Raw genomic sequence first — 17,650 nt, forward strand, 5'->3', positions numbered from 1 at the left:
AAGAGCTAACGCTGGGCAAGTCAGCAGTCACACTGCTTGACACAACAAATCAAGAAAAATTTATTTAACATGAATGAATATAAAGTCCTTTTCAGACAAAAACTGAAAAACAAGATGGGAAGGCGGCCAGGGAGAAGAAAACTGCTGAAGTGAAGAAAAGAAACAAAAAAGTCCAAAGATTTCAGTTGATTATAAGTCCAATAGAAAGTTCTAATATTATGATTGTCCCAAATGAGTAACTAATAAGCAAAGAAATCTCAGAATATAGTAATAGATAAACAATGTCTGGGACCAGAGGAGAAACGAATCCCACTGTGGCCTGCCCTGAGCATATCACGTCACACCAGGAAATAGCAGATTCTGTTCTGAAGGAAAACAAAGAGTCTGGCAACCACATGGCATCCAAAGAGATGGTCAGGGCAGCAGAAAGGCTCACTACTTGGAGGCATAAAGTAACTACCTCTGAATATATTTAAAAGCTTATAGGAAAAGACCTGTCTTGTATTGTACCCAATGATGAAATAAGAACCAGTAAGTAAAAAGTGCCAATTATCTGCAAGCAGTAGAAGCAAAACTTGCTAAAGATGAGGGCTGTGGCTGCATGCGAGGCCCCTCAATTGGAGGCGCCCTGGCAAAGCCTGGATGATTTTCTATAAGAACAAAAGGAGTTTCTGTTCTGGACAGGAAGGTTGTACTAAATGATTAACATGCTGTTTTATAAATCTCTTCCCAAAATCTATCGGATATAAAAGGTACAATACATGGCTACATTTGGGCTGACATGGAGCTCCAGTAAGAAAATAGAAAAGATTATGCAACCTTCCAGATGCTTAGTGGGTTGAACCCCACGCATTCTTCACTGCTCTGGAAACTCTAGTAACACAACAAAATAAAAGACAAAGGAGAAAAAAGGAAACGACAGCCAAGAACGCCAACAAATTCATGAAAAGACAAAAAACTTAATTTAGGAAGTCCAATATTCAAATAAAAGAAGTTTTAGAATAACATATTATAATATATCACCCACCTCTTGGCCAAGGGAAAAAAAAAGGTCGGGGGTGGTGGGGGTGGGGGCACGGGTAGGAAACAGAAGAAAGCAATTTTCTCAGAGCTTAACAAATGTGGCTCTCCTTAGGGCCTGCACAGGCCAACACAATGAGTGGTGCGACAGATCCTCCCAATGTACTGAGTGTAGTTCCATGGTAGCAGAAATGAAGAATCTAAACCTTCTAGTGGTGGGTGCGGAGGAGGGGGACTCACAAAAACAACACAAAAAAAGGACCATAACTTAGTATCAATTCTTGAAACCAACATTTTCAGACATGGAAGATCTGACGGATCTATTCACACTTTCTCAGGTAGCTACTGGAGAATGTTCTTCACCAAAACATGACAACACATGAAACCAGAAATAGGAGACATCAAGAGACAGACAACTCCCAGAAGAAAGGTGAGGAGAAACACCAGCAACTACGGAGAAGGTCAAGTGCAACCAGTACAGAGGAAGGCATGAGGCAGAGGGTGTGGAAAAAGTGAGTCCAAGAAAGAGACACAGCTGACCGCCAGATGTATCTGACCACACTGAAGAGAATTTTGCAAATTTTGTGAGGGATTTTGGGAATAATTAACCAAAATATACATACCTTTAATACTGACTTTATCCAAAAGGTGAAGGAGGGAAGGAGTTACCCATGTAAGAACTAAAACCTCCTCTTCATAATTAGAAGATAAGTAGATTAGAAACAGTTACATACAGGCAAATTATTTAGAAATGTGGAAATAAGAGAAAACAGCTAAGAGATGAAGGTGGCAGTCCCAAATGAGTAATTCAAAGATGAGAAAGATGGAACAATTGTTATCTTTTGCTATAAACCTTGCAATATACCTCTGACTTCTTAGCCTCTGTGAAGTGTCTTCATGAAAGAACTACAGGCAGAATATTTCCAAAGAAGTTGAGAAAAGACAACCTATAGTAGAATCTGATAGGACATGCTACAACTGATTGTGATTGTGTATAGAACAATAAAGGGCGTAGTTCAACAAACTTAGAAAACTTGTAAAAATTTAAGGTGTTTAAAGCTTACAGTTATTCTTTGATTATTCGCCAGCAGGCATTTGGAGACTTTTGAAATCCATCACCTGTTACTGAACCAGTAGCACCAACAGTAAACTTCATTCACTCATGGACTTAACTATCCTGGCTTGCCCTCTGACACAGCAACTTGATGTGGTAAAGTTTTATTGTGATTTTTTGAGCACAGGGCAAAGACTGAAATTTTTCTGAACAAGAAGAACAGCTGTGAATGACAATTACTGAACACTAGACAGCTGTAGAAATCTGCCTTTGCTGAAGTCTCAATGGCTGATATGTGAATCATCTACTAAATTAATGTCATTTAAACAACTTTCTCTGGTTGATAAGGAAGGTCAAGCTGCTTCATACACTTCCTGTAGGATATGAGCTCTCCATTCCCATAAAAAATTGGCAGTGGACCTGTTTTCTGAGCTGAAACTACAGTTACATAGCATTTTGCAGACCTTGATGCAAAGGCAAAGGAAATCTCCATATTTCAAAATCCATTTAGGGGTGCAATTAAGGAGCTTTCACCTAAACTATAATTAGAAATGATTAATTTACTACGTAATGACATGCTAAAAAGTAAGTATCAAGAGAAGAATCCAAGAGAATTCTACATATGCCTTCCAAATAATGAATATACTCAACTGAAGTAATATGCTTGGGGACTGATAGAGAATGTGGGAGTACTTACCTGTGTAAAAAGACATTTCCAAAGATGAAAAATGTTAAAACCTTGCTGCAGATCAATATTAATAGATTTGATGTACCTTTGCAATACATTTTGATGAGAGCTACTCTAACTTTAAAGACCAATTAGGTGAAATATTATCCCCCTAGAAAAAAGAATTCCAGTCTTCTCACCAGTAAGAGAGAGCTGTATTACAGAAAATTGAATTCAATTATTACATTTGAATCTCATCAATAACAAAGCCTGTGAAAACTTGTTGTGTCTCTTGGTATATAAATACCTTCATAAAATTCTCTTTTTTGCCTCTTCGCCCACAAAACCTAAAATATTTATTATCTGGCCTTTGCAATAAATGCTTTGTTTGCCAGTCCCTGGTCTAAAATGCCCTACACCCACAGTGCTGTTCCTCTCCAGGAACCCTTGTAACCACCTGGCATTGATTCTAGGACTCCTGCAGACTGTGAAGGGTTCACTCTAGTGTGGGACAGCATGCTGACGAGCAGAGATGTGTAAAAGGAGGAGGAGGAGGAATAACTAAAGGTTAGAAATGGTTCCGCAAGCTGCCAAAGCTAAGAATCTCTATCAGCAAAGGAAAACAAAATAAACAACAAGGAGGGAGAGACAGAAAGTCTCAAAAATATCCTGAGAAATGCCTCTGACATTTTAGCTCCTACCACCAAACAATTAATGATACCTATATTTTGTGAAAAGTACTAAAGACACAAAGAAGTTAAAGCTGCTTACTCACAAAATACTTAAAACGTAGTTAAAGAGAAAAAAATAATTCTAAAATAATTTCATGAGATGCTCTAAGAGTTCACAAAGGAGTGACCACAAGGGAACTGGAATAATCCAAGGTGGTTTGACAGAAAAGGCAGGAAGAAAGCTGAGCCCCAGAAGACGTGAATTCAAATACAAAGAACAACAATAAAACTCTATGAGGCCAGGTGCGGTGGCTCACGCCTGTAATACCAGCACTGTGGGAGGCCTAGGCAGGCAGATCACTTGAGGCCAGGAGTTCAAGACCAGCCTGGCCAACATAGTGAGACTCTGTCTCTACTAAAAATACAAAAATTAGCTGGGCATGGTGGTGTGCGCCTATAATCCCAGCTACTCAGGAGGCCGAGACAGGAGAATTGCTTGAACCCAGGAGGTGGAGGTTGCAGTGAGTCGAGATCGCGCCACTGCACTCTGGCCTGGGCGACGGAGCAAGACCCTATCTCAAAAAACAAACAAAAAAAACTCTATGAGACAAGGAGCCACAAGGGGAATGAATACTTGCAGAGAATTCTCCACATGGGATTCAGGCAGAAGAATATGGAGGTGAAGTTGAGAAAATCCTAAGTTGTGTACAAGAATCTGAATATCGGGGACAAGAATAGGACGTCACTGTTTAAGTGCAAGGGGAACTGCAAGGGTTGAGTAGGACTGTTCTTCAGGGGCTGGGGCTGAGGAGACACCATATGCAAAGTAGTATTTTACATGCCTATGAAACATCCACCTGGCAGTCAGAAGCACAGACCCCTCACAGCAAAACCACCATAGGATCTCCCCAGGCAACAAAGTCTGACCTAGCTTTGCAGCCGTGGAAACAAAAAGAAAAAGACAGTTGCAAGAGTCAAGAGTAGAACCAACAGGCCCTGGTAAATCACTGCTCATCAGGATAAAAACAAAGCCGAGTAAAAAGTGACTAAAATTTCAAGTCTTAGAGCTAGCACCAGTTCAGGAAGGTAGATGATTAAATGATTTTTGTCTACCTTCTAGAGATACAATGGGGACAAATGAAATTTGATTAACTATGCTTGCATTTTCCCCAAAAGGAACTACTGTGCCACTTCTGCCACTTCCTAGTAAGTGTCAACTGGGCCAAAAGTCTAATATGCAAATTCAATCTCTAATCTTCAATAAAAAGTTCTAAAGTGATGGAGATTAGGACTCTGAAAGACACAAGTGACTGACCACAAGTCAAATGTCCTTTTGCTGGTATAAAACAAAAACAAACACAAAGAGAGAGCCCCAGTGCCCTGGAAGCAGTGGCCTGGGTGGCGACTCTTTCTCTGCATGCTGCTACTTCAGCTTACTAGGCCTGGCTGGTCTTTGGCGCCCCTCTCAATAACCCCCTGTAAACTTAGAATCCCTTGAGTTCTGCAGATTTAAGATATACCAAAGCAGACTAAAGAGGGTGTCATTTAACTTCCTAAAAATACCACAGTACCACAGAACCATACTGCACCTAGCTCAGAGAGACTGGTCTCCACCTGGTTTGCTACGACTCCAGGGTCTCACAACAGAACCATAGCTTTCCTTGATGTCATTAATGGAAGGAAACTCCTGCTAATCGTAACGTTCTTACCTTTCAAAACAAGTTTAAAAATTAAAAGAAATGTTTTCTTCTTGGTGGCTCCTTGCCCATTACAGGTTATCCTGGTAACAGTTTTCCTCCAATTTACCACATTAGCAGATTAGCAGGAATAAAGTGGGATATGGATATGAAACAAGCTCTCCTGTAAAAGAAAAAAAAAAAGCAGATAATCACATTTAATGATAGCTGCCATTAAAGCATACTGGGTCAGGGTCTTGGGTCACACAGAACTATACCACAGGGAATTGAGAAGTTCTAGTTAATCATTAAAATTTTTCTATACGAACATAAGAAAAAAGGCACTGTCAGCTCTCTACCTTAGCTTTTATCCTACATTACAGTATCCTACATTACAGCTTGTATCCTACTTTACAGTAGCTCAGAAGTAAATACAGATGTCATAATAGCACTATCAATGAGTGAAGAAGAAAAATACATATTCTCACCTTTGTCTTCTGAAAACATCAATTCTATTCTTATCCAACATAGGGCCCACTATAAAGGCACCACACTTTAAAACACTAAAATTTTACAATTTCCTTCCTTTAAATGCCCCCTAGCAGTCCACTTAATACATTTAATAATAATGTCAGGAAGCATGACATTAAGATCACTGAAGTTCTAGCTATACTCAAATTAAATCTCTAATGTCAATTAACCAAACACTGCACATGAAAAGGATAGAAATTATCTTCCAAGGCACGCACTTCATATATAGCTTAATATTGCGGAAAAAGACTTAAACTGTGGACATTGAATTAATTAGAATTCTTCTAAGTAGTGAAGCCTGACAGGGCCAAAAAAAAAAAAAAAACCAGAAATCTTCTAAGAATGCAATCTACAAGGCATCTCCAAAACAATGCTGTTCATCTAATGTCTTTCCCCCATAAAACTCATACTACATTGTGATATCAACATTTTTCCTCAAGTAAGATAAATTATGTTAAACATCTGTTAAAATCAATCAACAAAAATAACAGTAACAAGCCTAGGTGCAAATTAAAATGAGCATATTTAATTTTAAAAATAAAATACTTTACCAGTTAGGTGGTTTTTGAATATACACTGCAAAAAGTATAATCATCCAAATTTTTGCTTAAAATAAGAACAGACCATGTGGCTGTGCTGCTGGAGTCCTTAGACAAAACAGAAAGGTCCTCTATGGCAAATCCCTCTTCCTTCCAATTTAGGATTGTGTATCACATCGAAAGTCCTATTTCCTTAATTTCCTCTCATCTGAAACAATTCAACATTTTTTTCCATTCATTTCACTGACATCTTTGAAGAATATGGGTTATGTGTTTCTGGCAGTAGTACTACATAAATGAAGCTTTGTTTCTCCCAGAGCAACGCAGACAGAGACAAGATGATGTCAATTTGCCCCATTATTGGTGATAATTTCAATCACTTGGTTAAAATTATATTTGCCAGATTTCTTCACTGTAAAGTGAGCATTTTCCTTAGTAATTAATTCATAATCTGTAGAACAATACTTAGAGACTATGTTCTTAGAACGTTCATCTAGTAATTTTAGTGCCAACTGGCAACTCTTGTCTGAATCAACTGATACTCAGTTATGAAAATGATGAGGTTTTTTGAGGCAGTCTACGGTTCCTCCTGGCATTCAAACTTCAGTGAGGGATGCTCCCTTCTTCCCACTTATTCTTTTTTTTTTTTTGAGACAGAGTCTCACTCTGTCGCCCAGGCTAGAGTGCAGTGGCGCGATCTCGGCTCACTGCAAGCTCCGCCTTCCGGGTTCACACCATTCTCCTGCCTCAGCCTCCCGAGTAGCTGAACTACAGGCGCCTCACTGCAAGCTCCGCCTCCCAGGTTCACGCCATTCTCCCGCCTCAGCTTCCCGAGTAGCTGGGACTACAAGTGCCCGCCACCATGCCCAGCTAAGTTTTTTTATTTTTAGTAGAGACGGGGTTTCACTGTGCCCAGCTAATTTTTTGTATTTTTAGTAGAGACGGGGTTTCACCGTGGTCTCGATCTCCTGACCTCGTGATCCGCCCGCCTCGGCCTCCCAAAGTGCTGGGATTACAGGCGTGAGCCACCGCGCCCGGCCCTTTCCCACTTATTCTTTCCTTATGTCATCAGTATGGACTCACAGATTCGTATTTTATTAATTTTCATTTATTTTTTTTTTGAAGACAGGGTGTTACTCTCTCGCCCAGGCTGGAGTGCAGTGGTGCGATCTCAGCTCACTGCAACCTCCACCTCCTGGGCTCAAGTGATCCTCCTGCCTCAACCTCCTGAATAGCTGAGATTACAAGCAATCGCCACCATGCCTGCTTAATTTTAATATCTTTTGTAGAGACGGGATTTCACCATGTTGGCCAGGCTGGTCTCAAAACTCCTGACCTCAAGTGATCCGTCTGCCTTGGCCTCCCAAAGTTCTGGGATTACAGGTGTGAGCCACTGTGCCTGGCCAATTAACATCATTATTCACTCTGATGTTCAAATTGTTCCACATTTAGCCAGTGGGAGCCCCTTCCAGCATGCTCTTGTATGCTTTTCCTAGTTCTCAAGCACTTCCTCATTTCCTCATGTAACATGTTCTGGATTTGTCTTATGCATTCTCTGTTCGACTTCGAAATCTGCCATTTCTCCAAGGAGTCTTGGTTCCTTTTAGTGGGGGATGTAATTTAGAAATGAAGGTCTGAGAGCAAAGTACGTTCAAAGATACTGAGGCTGGCACTTCCTCTGTCCTTTTATAGTGAACAAAGCTGGGAAGGAATGTCAATTTCATATGTTCCAACTCTGTTGTGTATCCCTGACTTTTAAATATGAATAAAAATCAAGGATTACCAGACACCTCCAGAAAGCCTCTACCATAAAAAGTAGCAAAACAAACAGAAAAATGCAAGTTAGAGGAAAAGACAATCAGAAAACACGAAAGAAAAGTGAAAGCCTAAAATGGAATATTTTAGCAACATTTTCCAATATCCAACCCACAGGGTAGGTTCTTTAAAAAAAAAAAAAAGAGAGAGAGAGAGAGAGAGAGAGAACAAAAAACAGAAGGGAGGAAATCAGATAAATAATTCCCAAAAATGTTCCTGAAAACAGACCCACACCAAGGAACATTACTGTTAAACTGCATGACCCTGGCACAAAGAAGAGCCTAGGTCTTCTACAACCAAAAATATGAATAGTTTCAGATTTCTCAAGAACAGAAAACAAAAAAGTGAAGTAACACAACACACCCATTAGGATGGCTACTATAGGGAAAGAAGAAAAAAAAAAAAAAAACAGGAAATAAGTGTCCATAAAGACGTGGAGAAACTGGAACTCTTGCGCACCACTGGTGGGAATGTAAAATGGTACAGCAGCTATGGAAAAACCATATGTTCATTCCTCAAAAAACTAAAAACAGAATTACTATATGATCCAGCAAGTCCACTTCTGGTTCTACACTCAAAAGAACTAAAGGCAAGGTCTTGAAAAGATATTTGTGTACCGTGTTCACGGCAGCATTCCTCACAACAGCTAAAACATGGAAGTAACCCAAGTGTCCATCAACAGACGAATGGGCAAGTGAAGTATGGCAGAGATGGAGCATCCCCGTCCAAAATGCTTGAGACCAGAAGTATTTCAGATTTCCATTTTTTTGCATTTTTAAATATCTGCATATACATAACAAGATATCTTGGGATAGGGCCCAAATCTAAACATATAATTAAGTTGTGTTTAAAGTGTACTTTATACATATATCCTAAAGGTAATTTTACACGATATTTTAAATAAACTGTGTATTGTGTGTCTATATTTTAACTGCAGCCAGTCACATGAGGTCACATGTGCTGTATGAGGTCAGGTGTGGAATCTTCCACTTGTGGCATCGTGTCGGCACTCAAAAAGTTTCAGACTTTGAAGCATTTCGAATTTTCCAATTAGGGATGCTTAACCTGTATATACATGTAATGGAATATTACTCAGTCTTAAAAAGGAAATTCTGATATACGCTACGATGTGGATGAACCATAAAAATGTGCCGAGTAAAATAAACCAGTCACAAGAATGACAAAAATGTCTTTTGATAAAGGCACAAGACTATGTAATTCCAACTTATTGGAGGTACTCAGAATAGTCAAAATCAGAACCAGAAAGCAGAATAGGAGATGGAGGATAGTGATGATTGCACAATGTTATGAAGGTATACTATTAAACCGTACACTTAAAATGGCTAAGATGGGAAATTTTGTTAGATGTATTTTATTACAATAAAAAAATGATGAGGCAATGTCTAAAGAATTCTGAAGAGATGCGTTCTGGCTGAATGTCTGTTCCCTCTCTCTTCCATTCATATGTTGAAGTCCTAACTCCCAGCATTGTTATATTTGGAGAAAGAAATAAATTACAGTTAAATGGGGTCATAAGCGTGGGGCCCTGATTCGACAGGATTTGTGTCCTTATGGGACACCACATGCACATGAACCAAAGGAAAGGCCATGTTGAGACAGTCTGGGCCATAATCTCGAAAGACACAATCTTGAATGCCACAATCCCAAATGCTGAATGCTCATCTGCAGTGGATTCTAATTATTGACTGGATAACTTTGTGAACATTAGAATTCTGGGCGTGTTGGCCGGGCGTGGGGGCTCACGTCTGTAATCCCAGCACTCTGGGAGGCTGAGACAGGCGGATCATGAGGTCAGGAGATCCGAGACCATCCTGGCTAACATGGTGAAACCCTGTCTCTACTGAAATACAAAAAAAATTAGCCGGGCGTGGTGGCGGGTGCCTGTAGTCCCAGCTACTCGGGAGGCTGAGGCAGGAGAATGGCGTGAACCCGGGAGGCAGAGCTTGCAGTGAGCCGAGATCGCGCCACTGCACTCCAGCCTGGGCGACAGCGACAGAGCGAGACTCTGTCTCACCAAAAAAAAAAAAAAAGACTTCTGGGCGTGGTTTTGAAAGTCAGTTTGCAAGCTCTTCTGAGCTGGTGTGACTTTTCTTTCTCTTCTCTATGCTCTTCTCATTGTTTCAGGATTGCCCGCCCCCCACCCACCGCCTCACCCCGCCAGCTCCTGGTTCTTTGTCCCGGCCATCTCCTATGGTACTGCACTGTGTCTGCCTTGTGGAGACCCTGAGGATGTTATGGATGGAGTTACCAAGCCCCAGCAGGCTGGTCCAGTTCCTGGCCTCCACAAAGTATGTGTTTTTTTGCCTCGGGAGACCAGCTGCTCTGTAAAACCTGGAGCCCCCAGCAGAATCTGGCCTATTTTCTGCTCGTTTCACAAGAGAGTGAGCCCCCCTGGCTCCAGCTGCCCACCTGCATGAAGCTCTGTTAATGGCTGGGACCCCCGCAGCGCCTGGGCCCTGAGCCTGGTGCTGGACCTGGGCTTCAGCTTCTCTCCAATTCCCAACTACTCCACATCTGGTCCTGGGAGATGTTCTTTCCTTTTGAGCCTGAAAGATCAAAAGCTCTAAAGTCTAAAATCCTGAAAATTACAATTCCAAAAGATCAAAATCCAAAAACTGTAATTCTGGAAAAAATAATTTAAAAAAACTTCAAAGACATGTATTTACATTTTTAAAGGGGGATTTCAGGCCAGGCATGGTGGCTCACTCCTGTAATCCCAGCACTTTGGGAGGCTGAGGCAAGTGGATCGCCTGAGGTCAGGAGTTCAATACCAGCCTGGCCAACACAGTGAAACCCCATCTCAACTAAAAATACAAAAATTAGCCGGACATGGTGGTGCACGCCTGTAATCCCAGCTACTCGGGAGCCTGGGGCAGGTGAATCACTTGAACCTGGTAGGCAGAAGTTGCAGTGAGCTGAGCTCACGCCACTGTACTCCAGTCTGGGCAACAGAGTGAGACTCCGTCTCAAAAAATAAAAAATAAAGGGGATTTGAGAAACATTAAAAAATGAGAGAACACGTCATAGGTCACTTTACACAATAAAATAGGCAATAATCAGGCCGGGCGTGGTGGCTCAAGCCTGTAATCCCAGCACTTTGGAAGGCCGAGACGGGCAGATCACAAGGTCAGGAGATCGAGACCATCCTGGCTAACATGGTGAAACCCCGTCTCTACTAAAAAAATACAAAAAACCAGCCGGGCATGGTGGCGGGCGCCTGTAGTCCCAGCTAGTCAGGAGGCTGAGGCAGGAGAATGGCGTAAACCCGGGAGGCGGAGCTTGCAGTGAGCTGAGATCCGGCCACTGCACTCCAGCCTGGGCGAAAGAACGAGACTCCGTCTCAAAAAAAAAAAAAAAAAAGGCAATAATCACATGCATATTTTTGCAAGGATACAAGGTATAATTCATGTCTAATAATGACAGTCACATGGGTAGACTAACAGTTATGAGCAGACAAACCACATTCATAAAGAAATAGGTTTAAAAAAAAAAAAACGAAATACATAAATGCATATAACAGCCAGCATGGTGGCTCAAGCTTGAAATTCCAGAGCTTTGGGAGGTTCTGACAGGTGGAATGCTTAAGGCCAGTTCAAGACCAGCCTGGGCAACATAGTGAGATCCCACCCCTACAAAAAAAATTTTTTTTAATTAGCTGGACTTTGGAGTACGCACCTATAGTCCTAGCTACTCAGGAGGCTAAGGCAGGAGAGTTGCTTAAATCCCAGGAATTTGAGGTTTCAGAGAGCTATGATCACGCCACTGCACTCCAGCCTGGGTGACAAAGCAAGATCTTGTCTCACTCATTCATTCGTACATACATTAAAATGCATATAACTACGGTTGGTAATTGTATGCACTGAGCTTTATAACTGCAGTCATCTAAAATACCATGATAGACAACCTATGTCTTTTGATGAGATCTACAAAAAACCACGATGGATCAACATCACATATGCAGTTGCTCAGAGAGCCGAGATCTTGAATTTTGTCTCTCACAAATGCGGATACACAAAAAGGACATCTCTTCATTTACTGAGGAAGTTTCAACAGTTTTACACATATGTACAATGCTTACACACAAAGTCAACATGGAGTCAAATGTGCAAAAAATGCATAAAACAAAAAGAATATATACCACTTACACCCCTAGTATTGAATATGATGTGAAGACTAAATACATAGCATAGCAAACTGGCGCTACGTGTGAATGGGCAGAAGTCTTATAGGACTGAATAATTTGGCAGAAGAGATTTCTTGTAGTTTTTGTCTGTTTTCAGATCTACGTCTATGATCTTCAAAATACTCGTTACACTTGTATTTGAAGAGTGGTTGTGGTCTTCAAACTCTGTAAATACATGCTGTCTGTTTCAAAGTCTGTTGTGTCCAGCTGTTGCAATTAAGCAATTTTCCGCTTTCATAGCCCCAATAATAATTAACTTTAACATTTTCACCTTTCACCATTAAGCAGCCTCATACACTTATCACAGCCTTTTTGCAAGGGAACAATTTCACAGATCTGTTCCATTGTGTTTTAAGAAACACAGTAAGAAAGAATATTTGACTTCCCCAATACCAGATTTGTATTAAGCTTCTTCAGCAAGACAGAACTGATAAGATATGTATACAGATACATGAGAGGGGATTTATGCGGGGAATGAGCTCATGCGATTATGGTGCTGTGAAGTCCCACGACAGGCAAGCTGAAGACCCCGGGATGCCAGTGACAAGGCTCAATCCAAATAGCCTGAGAACCAGGGACACCAGTGATCTCTAGCTCTGAGTCCACAAAAGCCTCAGGACCCAAAGGGACTGCTGGTGTACATCCTGGAGTCCAAAGGCTGGCAACCCTGGATTTCTCACGTCCAAGGCAGCAGAAGAGTCTGTCTGGGCCCTGGTTGATTGGATGGTGCCCGCCAACACTGAGGGCAGATCTTCCCCGCAGCCCACTCAGACTCACGCATTAGTGAATGAGGTATTATCAATTATAAAATAGGGATAATGACTAATAACAGGAATAGAAAAGCACTTGTACAATGCCAGCACAAAAGGTTTGTAAGGGCAGACATTCATACCTGACGTTTTGTGATTAAGCAAGTGCATTTAGATGCTGTTTTGAGAATCTTTCCATCTCCTCTGGAAATACTCTCACAGACACAGCCAAAACCTAATGTTTCACCAGGCTGCTAGGTATTCCTTAGTTAAGGTGTCATCTAAAACTGAGTCCACAAGTCCACCTATTGTCAACTTGGCACCCACACGCATCTCCTTAAACCATACTTAATTTACGAATAAAGACAGTAACAAGGTAATAGTTCCATCTAACGTGATGCAACTATCCTATGTACAACAAAATACATACTAATCCCTTCCCTAGTAATTGGCTTTCAGGGTTTCAACACCCAGGATTTTAATCTTTTGTGATTTTCAGAATTTTAGAGATTATGATCTTTAAGGATTTTGATCTACAGGGATTCTGATCTTTAGGTATTCCAACATTTGGGATTATGGTGCTCCAGACTGTGTCATCTGGTATGATGACTGGCACCACATGTGAGAAGAGATGGTGTCTATAAACCAGAAAGAGGCCACTCACTAGAAACTAAATTAGCAAGAAGTTTGATTTTGAACTTCTAGCTTACAGAACGTGAGAAAATAAATTTCTGTTGTTTAAGCCACCCAGCCTATGATATTTTGTTATGGCAATCCTGAGCAGACTAAAATAGAAGGAAAAATTTTCCCAACCCAAAAGCATATACCCAGTTAAACTGTATCAATCACGAGTACACAGAAAGATACACAGTCTCAAAAGATCTACCTCCTACACACCTTTCTCACTGAAAACTACTGGCAACTATGCTCCACTAAAACCAGTGAGAGCAACAAGGTAACACAGAACACAGGAATAGGAGATCCAGTGGGGAGAAAAGAGGTAAAAAGAACCCCAAAGGTCGCAGAATGGGAGGGCCAGCAGTCCAAACTAGAAAAATTCCTTCAAAAGGATAAAGCTCAGGGAAGATCTGAACATGTAACTGGCTAAAAGTCTGAGGCTAAATTAGTGATAAGTACATTTAAACATACACACACACACACACACACACACACACACGGCTGGGCGCAGTGGCTCACACCTGTAATCCCAGCACTTTAGGAGGCTGAGGCATGTGGATCACCTGAAGTCAAGAGTTCAAGACCAGCCTGGCAAACATGGCAAAACCCCGTCTCTACTAAAAATACAAAAAGTAGCCAGGTATGGTGGCACACGCCTATAATCCCAGCTACTCAGGAAGCTGAGGCAGGGGAACCACTTGAACCCGGGAGGCAGAGGTTGCCAGAGCTGAGACTGCCGACACTGCACTCCAGCCTGGGCATCAGAGTGAGACTCCAACTCAAAACACACACACACACACACACACACACACACACACACACACACACACAGAGTAACACAGTAACACCTGGGCATCAGAGTGAGACTCCAACTCTCTCTCTCTCACACACACACACACACACACACACACAGAGAGTAACACAGTAACACATTTCCAGAGGAAACCAAAAGTTGTTTAGGAAAGGAAAGCATTTGTAATTTACCACTTAACAGCTGTAAATAGTATACATGGGCCGGGTGCGGTGGCTCATGCCTGTAATCCCAGCACTTTGGGAGACCAAGTCAGGCGGATCACAAAGTCAGGAATTTGAGACCAGACTGACCAACATGGTGAAACCCCATCTCTACTAAAAACACAAAAATTAGCCGGACGTGGTGGTGCATGCCTTAATCCCAGCTACTCAGGAGGCTGAGGCAGGAGAATTGCTTGAACCCAGGAGGCAGAGGTTGCTGTGAGCTGAGATCGCACCATGACACTCCAGCCTGGGCGACAGAGCAAGGCTCCGCCTCAAAAAAAAAAAAAAAGTATACATGGTCATAATGTAGTATATACATGGTTGTAATGAAAAAACTAAAGTGATTTAACCAAAATGTTAACAAACCTCTACTGGCTGGATAGGGAAGACAGAAAATGGCAATGAAGGTGCAATAAAGGAAAGAAGTGAGAGCCAATCCTTATCTTCCATGTCAGAAAATCAATAGATACTGCTTAGAACTAAAAAAAATCCGCAAGTATACACACAAGTATGAAGTCTTCAAATATAATCTTCAGACATATGGAAGTAAATATATATTTTTAACTGGTTAAAACAGCCCAAAGTATTACACTATCTTCAGGAAAGGGAAAAAAGAGAGTGGGATACTTAAGGACTCCTGTTTGTCTTACCCAATCTCCTAGAATAGTTGACTCCAAAATATGGACATATAAAACTTTAGCTTAAAGAAAACATAGAAGTTTTTAAGAAAAAAATGCTGGGGCTCATGCCTATAATCACAACACTTTGAGAGACTAAGGCAGGAGGATCACCTGAGCCCAGGAGTTTGAGACCAGCCTGGGTAACATGGCAAGACCCCATTCTCTACAAAAATTTTAAAAATCAGCCAAGTATGGTAGCGCACACCTGTGGTCCCAGCTACTCGACAGGCTGAGGCAGAAAGATCACTTGAGCCCAGGAGGTCGAGGCTACAGTGAACTGTGTCGCGCCACAGCACTCCAGCCTGGGCTACCTAACAAAATCCTGTCTCAAAAAACAAACAAACAAACAAAAAAAAACCCAAAGAAGAATGTTGGACTGGGAAGAAGTATTAAATGTTGAGAGACCACAGAGCTGTAATATCAGTTCACACAGGTAATGAGAAGCTAAGACAAATCACTTAACCTGAGTATCCATTTCTTCATCTATAAAATAAAATAGGCCAGGTGTAGTAGTGGCTCATGCCTGTAATCCCAGCACTTTGGGAGGCCAAGGTGGGCCAATCACTTGAGCTCAGGAGTTAGAGGACACCCTGAGCAACATGGTGAGACCCCACCCCTACAAAACTTACCGGGAAAAAAAAAAAAAAAAGGCCGGGCACAGTGGCTCGCCTAAGGTCAACAGTTTGAGACCAGCCTGGCCAAGAAGGTAAAACCCCGTCTCTACTTTAAAAAAAAAAAAAATTAGCCAGGTGTGGTGGCAGGTGCCTGTAATCCCAGCTACTCGGGAGGCAGAGGCAGGAGAATCGCTTGAACCCAGGAGGCAGGGGTTGCAGTGGGCTGAGATTGTGCCATTACACTCCAAACTGGGCAACAAGAGCAAAACTCTGTCTCAAAAAAAAAAAAAAAAAAAATTAGCCAGATGCAGTGGCTTGTGTCTAGTCCCAGCTACTCAGGCGGCAGAGGTTTCAATGAGCCAAGATTGCCCCATAGCACTCCAGTCCGGGTGACGGGGGTGAAGCCCTGTCTCAAAAATAAAAATAAGAGAGTTGGAATAAATTAACTCTAAATTTTCTTGTTGCTTCAACAATGTATGACCCTAATATAAAAATAAAGCTTTAAACATGGTACCAGTGGCTACAGAAAAAATTAAGCAGGACTTGGTTAAAAAAAAAAAAAAAAAAAAAAAAAAAAAAAAAAAAACAGAGAAGCAAAATAAAAAACTAAAATCTGCTTTAAGCCCTGTGGGACTGAGAAGGTATTGATGGTGAAGGAGAAGTTAGACAAGCATGGTTGAAAAAATCAAGATCCAAGGTTTCCTATTCTCACAGGGAAAGAATTTAACTGACAGTATCCAGACATACTATGGCACAAGACCATTAAAAAAAGCCAAGCCACAAAGAGATGCTTTGAAAGTTAAACATAAACAGATGAGGGTGGAATCCATGAGGATGATGAAAGGTGCTCCCTAAAGAACACTAAAGCTGAAAAGGGAGGAATTATCCAAGTATTTAATTTCTATTTACATCATAATTAAAGGACGGAGTGAGAAAGGACATGTTTAGAGTAAGGCTATTCCGAAACACTGGGCTCTGCTGCACAGCATCATGGAAGCTAACAAGGAAGACTATGGTTTTAATCAATAATAATATCAGATGTGGTTCAGTGGTTGATAGCATTAGACTATTCTCTTAGAGGAATGAATCCAAAGCCCCTTCTCTCCAAAAAAGAAATCAAGACAGGAAAAGAAAATAGTATACTTTTATTTTTAGCCAATCATTCCTTCAACAGACTGCATTTTTCTCAACAGTCCCACAACCTAACCCTGTCACACAACCTAACCCTGTCACAAGATTTCTCTTCTTTTCAGTACTGCTGACTCTGACGAACACCAATAAAGAGAATGCAAGTGCAACATAATGATAAAAATAACATTTCAGAATGAGGACTGCTTTGGACTAAAACACCAAAACCACAAATTCTCAACTAAACAGCATCTAAGTGAACTTGCTTAATTAATCACAAAATTTGAGAAGAGCAGGAATGAAAACCATCCTTACAAACCTTTTGTGTTGGCATTGTACAAGTGCTTTTCCATCCTATTATTATCATCCTCCCTGTTTTACAGTCAAGGAAAATAAAGGAATTATCAACATCTTCCCTGTTTTACAGTCGAGGAAAATAAAGAATTTACCCCAAATCACTCTTATATGGACACTAAATTTAAAAACAAAAAGCCGGCCAGACATGGTGGCTCACGTCTGTAATCCCAGCACTGTGGGAGGCTGAGGTGGGGGGATCACGAGGTCAGGAATTCGAGACCAGCCTGGCCAACGTGGTGAAACCCCATCT

General features: G+C 41.3%; 1 protein-coding gene across 18 annotated transcripts in view; it reads right to left on the reverse strand.

The window, feature by feature from the left end:
- LOC105469709 (protein phosphatase 6 regulatory subunit 3) overlaps nt 1-17,650 on the reverse strand; it is a 158,638-nt gene that overhangs the window by 94,531 nt on the left and 46,457 nt on the right. For 17 of the 18 annotated variants that reach the window (XM_071074142.1, XM_011721135.2, XM_011721133.2 and 14 more), the window contains one exon: nt 5,122-5,272. The gene's annotated coding sequence lies outside the window, so the exon portion shown is untranslated. Of the gene's footprint in view, nt 1-5,121; nt 5,273-10,403; nt 10,541-11,669; nt 11,769-17,650 lie in introns of those variants that run through there. The other variant, XM_071074138.1, reaches the window with a different exon arrangement.

Source organism: Macaca nemestrina, chromosome 12 (genome assembly GCF_043159975.1).
Source record: "Macaca nemestrina isolate mMacNem1 chromosome 12, mMacNem.hap1, whole genome shotgun sequence".
NCBI lineage: Eukaryota > Metazoa > Chordata > Mammalia > Primates > Cercopithecidae > Macaca > Macaca nemestrina.